At 30.9% G+C, this 7,305-nt stretch overlaps 1 long non-coding RNA gene and 1 pseudogene across 1 annotated transcript; both read right to left on the bottom strand.

The window, feature by feature from the left end:
- Positions 1–244: 244 nt before the first annotated feature.
- LOC140955085 (uncharacterized) lies at positions 245–3,052 on the bottom strand. Its single transcript, XR_012168760.1, has 4 exons — positions 2,947–3,052; positions 1,175–1,838; positions 830–1,061; positions 245–762 (listed from the first exon to the last, which is right to left on the bottom strand). It is a non-coding gene; the product is annotated as an uncharacterized lncRNA (long non-coding RNA).
- A 292-nt stretch (positions 3,053–3,344) lies between these two features.
- LOC118028889 (L10-interacting MYB domain-containing protein-like) lies at positions 3,345–7,056 on the bottom strand (annotated as a pseudogene).
- Between the last annotated feature and the right edge of the window lie 249 nt (positions 7,057–7,305).

Raw genomic sequence — 7,305 nt, 5'->3', positions numbered from 1 at the left:
AAATTGAGGTTGAAGAAAAAGTTGTTTAATGTGTTTGGTTAAAAATTGTGGTTCAATTTTTTTTTATTGTATAATTACCTAAAAGGACTTAAGGTTTGTTTGTATATATGTTTGGTTAAAACTGTGGTTAAAATTGAGGTTGAAGAAAAAGTTGTTTTAATGTGTTTGGTTAAAAATTGTGGTTCAATTTTTTTAATTGTATAATTACCTAAAAGGATTTAATCATAATACTAATGAACAATCTCATAAAATTAACATTACAAGCAATAAATTTTTGCAAATAGACCTAATATATTAGAACAATAATTTATAATTGTGTCATTAAACTTGCAGCAATCCCATCACGTACGTAATCCATTCGCGAAGGCCTTTGATGTCCTTGGCTTTGTGATTGTGAAGCCACATCAATTAGAAAATCATCGGGCACAAAATCAGGATGGCGATCGAACTCCATAAATGCCACATCTTGCATTGAAGTTCTTCTAATGTAATTATGAATTGCCATGGATGCGACAACAATTTGAACTTGTGTCTTGTAATTAAAGGATGGCATATTCTGTAGAATTCGCCATCTTTTTTTCCAAACTCCAAATGTTCGTTCTATCACACAACGTAATGAAGAGTGCATACGGTTGAAAATTTCTTCACGAGTTTGTGGTTGTCCTCACCTCCTAAATTCTTCCAAATGATATCTTTGACCTCTATATGGACCTAAAAATCCATATTCATTAGGATATCCTGAATCAACCAAGTAGTATTTCCCTGAAAAAACATATAATTGTTTTAAATTGAAAATTGAAAAAACAAAATAACAAAATATCATTACTACCTTCTGGTGGCTTAGGAAATTTTACACGTGGATTGTCAATTGCCTCGAGGAAAATTCGTGTATCATGTGCACTACCTTCCCAACCCGCCCAAACAAATGTGAATTGCATGTCAAAGCTACATGCAGCCATAACATTCTGGGTCGGCACACCTTTTCGGCCGATAAATGGAATTTGATTTTCAAAAGAAACACATGCACGTACATGTGTACCGTCGATAGCTCCTACACAATTCTAATATATGATAAACAAGTAAAATAACATCAATTTCAGCTGACAAAAAAAATTATTTTTCACAAATTCATGAAATACAAATCACCATTAACAAATACGATTAACAACATTACCTTGAAATGTGGCATGTACCTAGGATTGTTCACAATTTCCGTCGGTGTATTTACGAACCCGGGATCTACAGGTTGAATTAAATCTGCAGCAAGCGAACAAACTGATCGAAGAACTTCATTGAAGTACCTACTAATTGTTTCTCCAGAATGTTGGAATCTCTCTTGAACTTCCCTGTTGGAAGCACCTAAAGCTATTGTATAAAGAAATATTCCAACTTTTTCAAAAACACACATTCTTCTAGATGACGTTAACCCATATTGGTTTTCAAGTTGAAAGCACAGACTTTGAAATGTCGACGCATCCATCCTAAACATGTTTACACAGCGCGTCCAATGTCCACGTAGAATTTCTATCAACCATTGCATTCCAGTGTTGTATGAATCCATACAAGGCTCCTTATATATATATATGTATTATAATATAAAGCTATGGCACCTGCCGTGCATAAAATCAATTTCTGATCATCAAACTCCCTTTCCCAAAACAGCTCACCTTCTTCATCTGAATCGTCATCGTTGTCGTCGTCAGTATCAGAACTGTTACTACCACTGCAATCTCCATCGTTTATAGAAGAATTTCCATAATTAACGTAATCGGCAACGTTATTCATTACATCATCATAATCCCCATCAAACAGTATTGAAAACCAGTGCGAATCCATAACTATCATGCCATAAAAAAAAAAATTATGAATAATTGAAAATTGTATTACTTTTTTACAAAAAAACACAAATGGATAATGCAAACCAAAATAAGTGTTATTGTTTAATTTGTTCATGTTTTATGAAATTTTGCTCGGCATGTAAATTAAGTTTACTTTTGGATGTTAAATTAAGTTAAATTTTGAAGTCATGTAAATAACCTACTATTTGATGTTCATAAAATTGAGTTAACTTTTGGACATATTAATTAAGTTAAAAAGAAATTAATTAATTTACATAAAAAATGTATTTTGGAAACAACTACTGGCGTACAAAGCCAATATTTTCAATGGTGATTGTGTTCAAAGTGTGCTATTTCCCATATACTTTTTCAACTTGTATTATTTTCCCAAAGCTTCTACCAAAATGTCAATTTTTTTTAAAAAAAATAACTTTGAAGGAAACTGTTCCTGATTTGTTCAAAGCCTTAACATCCCAAAAAAATTCACTCAATTTCTAATTCAGAGAATATTCAATTGGAAAGCAACTAAGGAAATTCAACGTGTAAGATGCAACTTATTGGGCATCCACAAACAAATGATGAATTATAGCAAAGCTATGCACTCTGAATTAAAGCAGTTCTGATCAGCAATAAATTCAAAACCCGAAGCACAGAAGCAGTGACATGACTCTGCTTAAAGGATTTATCAGCAATTCACACACACATTTCCCATAGAGCATTCAAAATTGCATTTCCAGAACTGATTTCTGTGTGTGGATCTAGATGGAAACTGACTTTGGAAAAACCAGACAGCAAGAGATCAAAAATAGAAGTTTAAAAGATCAAAAAAGTCTAATTCCCTAAACAGCCATGAACAACTCACACACATATTTTTTGAACCATACAGCATTGAAAATTCCATTCCTATAACTGATTTCTGCGTGTGGAGCTAAATGAAAACTAACCTGACTTTGGAAAACCAATAAACATCAAGAGATTAAAAATTTAATTCCCAAAACTGACAATTTTCTACCCTTCACTATCCCAATGAACTCCATAAACAAACATTTGAAAACCTTAGAAACTAACATGTTACAGATGGAACTAAATGGAATTAGATGGAACTTACCTATTACTGATGTATAAATAGCAGCAATCAGCAACACCAACAATTACAAACAACCATTCTTGATTCAAATGTACTAACACATTCGGTTTCTACCAAGCAATTGTCAATATAGAAGTGAATAACTTCCAATGCTACTGCTATTTATATACAAATACATAAGAATTGATGTAATATTCCAAAAAATGTTACCTAACTTTCAAAAGCTACCATTCAAAAGCAAGTTACTAAACATTCAAATGTGGCATACACCAACTGAAATTTTTGAAATTACCAACCTAAACCTTTCATTCCAGAGCAACTAACCAAACATTCAAAGTATGATACCAACAAGCAATAGTCTCAACAGTTTCATACAATATTATCACCAACCATTCAACTTCAAACCATTCAACTTCAAGTAACCAAACTGAAAAGGAGTACTTTAACAAGCTAAACATAACATTCAAAGTTAAACATCCACATATTTAAAGTCTACAATTCAGAAATTAACATCCATGAAATTGCAACCCAACAGCACTATTCAGTCATACATATATAGCAAAACATACATGGTTGTGGTGTTTCAAAAACTTAGCTACATAAATCCACCAAAACATGGGCAACTCCTTCTAATTCCAGCAACAATTGCAGCACAGGAAGTCTGCAAAACCAGTTGAAAATATTTTAGACAAATTAATATATTACTTGTCTACAGAATTTAACATAAATGCAAAGACAGGATTAGGGTTAAAAGATTAAAACTTACCTTGTCCATCTAAGTTTGTCTGTGTTGGTCAAACATAATTTTCAGCCATGACATTTTTCTGTCAATACAACCCATTGCAGCCCACATCTCCCTCTTGCTCCTCGCACAAAAGAACTTAGTTGCAAAGGTATGCAATGCACTACCAAATGCAACTTCATTAATAGAGTGCAGTTCTTGCATTACCTCTTCAATACTACAACCTTTTTTATCTCTACAAGGAGCTGTGATCCCTCTAGGCATGGAGACAGTCTCAACAAGTTTATCCATACGTGCAACTAGTACTGCTCCCATTCAAGTTCCCCTTTTCTTTTTTCGCAATTGAGGTGTAGGTTGATGTGCACCCTTTCTCTTTGAACTGCTGGGGTTACTGCTACTGTTTGCGACATTGCTTCCACCAACCATATTGCTAACATCACGTGTGAAATCAGGGATTGCATCCTCTTCAGAGTCGCCACTTCCTTCTGCCATATTAGTATCCTCATTGGTTGTATTCCTCATTCCAGAAGCCACATTATCTTCATCTGATAAGAGTCCTTGTGAGGGAGTCCAAGCATATTCTCCCGTGGCCACTATGTTAGTAAACATGATATCGTACTTGGCACACAACGAGGGCTCTATGCCCACATGCCTAAACTTCTTTGCTCCTCGCATTTCCTATGCAATGACAACTAGAAGTACTTAGGAATGATACTAGGTGAATAAGTAATACAACATGAAAAAAAAATTTACGAGGCTATTGCAAATCAGCAAACTAACCTGAATTTTTGATTGCCACCATTCATTAGTTGCTGAGATGGTCCCAAGTTCAGTAGACCAACAACTCCAGTTTCAGCTATTAATTTCTTCCATACCCTCCAGTCCTTTTTAATCCCATCCCATTTGTTTTTAAGCTGAGATTTTGATAATGAAAGGCCTGTCTGATCTTTGAATGACTGTATGACAAATTTCCAGCCAGCTTTGTCAAAATGTGTGTTTGGTCTCATGCCTCTCTCAATAGCTGTCATGCAAATGTCGCAAAACGTGTGCAGCATTGCCTTGCTCCAATAAGCTTTGTCATGTGTGTCAGACCCATCCATTGCTTATGGTTGACAATGCAATGAAAAAATAAACAAACAAATAACCAAATGAACAAGAGATTGAATGCTAATTATCTCTAATACAATAGTAATAGAACAAGAAGTTACATGTGCAGCAAAAGATCAACCAAGAAATAAAAAAGGTTGAATGTTGACAAGGAATGAAAACATAAATAAATAAATTATATATAGCAGAATGGTTGACAATGCAAGATAGAATTCAAAACACAATTCAATATAGATTAATAAAGCTTTAATGCTAATAAGGGATGAAAAAAGAAACTAAGGAACTAGTTCAAAAAAAATTACATGTTGTGTAGTGTAAACTAAGGAACTTAACAGAAGGTTTGTCATGAACCTAAATACCTAGCCATTGTGCCATAATCCTATAACAGTTTGTCATCAATTAGCAGGGGATGTTCTATATATATAACTATGATTTAATGTACATTTATTAACTTATATATATATATATATAAATGTTTATTATATAACTTATATATATTATTTTAAATGTTATATATAACTTATATAATAAACAGTTAAAATAATTATATATATATATATATACTAAACATTTAACTTATATGTATAACTTATAACATTTAAAATAATATATATAACTTATGTAATAAACATTTAAAATAATTATATATATATATAGTAAACATTTAACTTATACGTATAACTTATAACATTTAAAATAATATATATAACTTATGTAATAAACATTTAAAATAATTATATATATATAGTAAACATTTAACTTATACGTATAACTTATAACATTTAAAATAATATATATAACTTATGTAATAAACATTTAAAATAATTATATATATATAGTAAACATTTAACTTATACGTATAACTTATAACATTAAAAATAATATATATAACTTATGTAATAAACATTTAAAATAATTATATATATATAGTAAACATTTAACTTATATGTATAACTTATAACATTAAAAATAATATATATAACTTATGTAATAAACATTTAAAATAATTATATATATATATATATAACACTATTGTTAGCAATATGCAGAATTACACAAAACGATTTTAGCGTTATATATATATATATATATATATATATATATATATATATATATATATATATATATATATATATATATATATATATGTTTATTATATAACTTATATATATTATTTTAAATGTTATATATAACTTATATAATAAACAGTTAAAATAATTATATATATATATACTAAACATTTAACTTATATATATAACTTATAATATTTAAAATAATATATATAACTTATGTAATAAACATTTAAAATAATTATATATATATAGTAAACATTTAACTTATATGTATAACTTATAACATTAAAAATAATATATATAACTTATGTAATAAACATTTAAAATAATTATATATATATAACACTATTGTTAGCAATATGCAGAATTACACAAAACGATTTTAGCAAAGAAAGTAAGGAATGTGTCTACTGTAGCAACTGAAATTAATTGTGCCCTAATTACAATTATTTGGTAACAATCAGCAGAACACACCAAACAAACATATAACTGCAGATAAATTGAAGGAATAAAGACAATGAAAAATTAGCAGTAATGGCTGTCGAAAGTAAAATACTAGTGAATTAAAATGAGCATAAACAGGTCAATTTCACTACAATAAACAAAAAAAAAATCTAAAAAATCTTAAAGGACTAGTGAAGTAAGCAGAATACCCGTTGGAAATTGCAGATGAGGTGTTAATATCTGTGGTGGGGTTGTTGAAGGCAGGAAGACAAGTTGATCGACGTCTTCTTTTTGTGTTGATGCTTCAGAAACAAAGGAAAAATTAGTATATAAAACTATCGAGAGTGAACTAAAAGTAATTAAACAAAAGGGGATAAACAGATCTCACTGAAATAAGCAATAATTAACTTAAAATTTCACTAAGAACAGAGCAGTGAACTAACCCGATGTAAATTTGACCTCTGGAGCTTGAATCAAACGCGATCTATATATATGTTTCGGGGTTGGTACAAAGGGTTGTTGTTCTTCTTCATTTCCTTTTGTTAAAGAGAAATGGATTATAATTGAATGTGCAGAGAGAGACGGAGCCATTAGTTTATTGGGTTAGCAGCAGTAATGGTTTTTACTGTGGAGTTGGTGTGTAATTAGGGCTGATGGGAAGGGAAATGAATGCAGATGGAAGAAAAAATGAGAAGGAGAAGAGCAAATGGGAAGGGAAATGAATTGAACGAGAACAGATCTGTGTGTGTTTTGGTAATTAGCCACAAGACGTCTAGAGAGTTCCAACCACAGGTTGAAACTTGTGCAAAAAGCAGGATTTTTTTGCTTCGCCAAAATCGTGGTCCTGCCGCATATAAATGGTGGGACCCACGATTTTTTATTTTTAAAGAACCTGCAACCAAACACTTAATAAATGCGTTTTTAAAGAAACGCAGGCAACAACGCGTTGCCAAACGGAGTCAATATCATTGTCATTTTACTCTTTTAAAAACACAATAACCTTGGTATTGGGAG

The sequence above is a fragment of the Populus alba genome, chromosome 19 (genome assembly GCF_005239225.2).
Source record: "Populus alba chromosome 19, ASM523922v2, whole genome shotgun sequence".
NCBI lineage: Eukaryota > Viridiplantae > Streptophyta > Magnoliopsida > Malpighiales > Salicaceae > Populus > Populus alba.
Note: the sequence above shows the minus strand (reverse complement) of the source record. Positions and strands in the feature narration are given on the sequence as shown.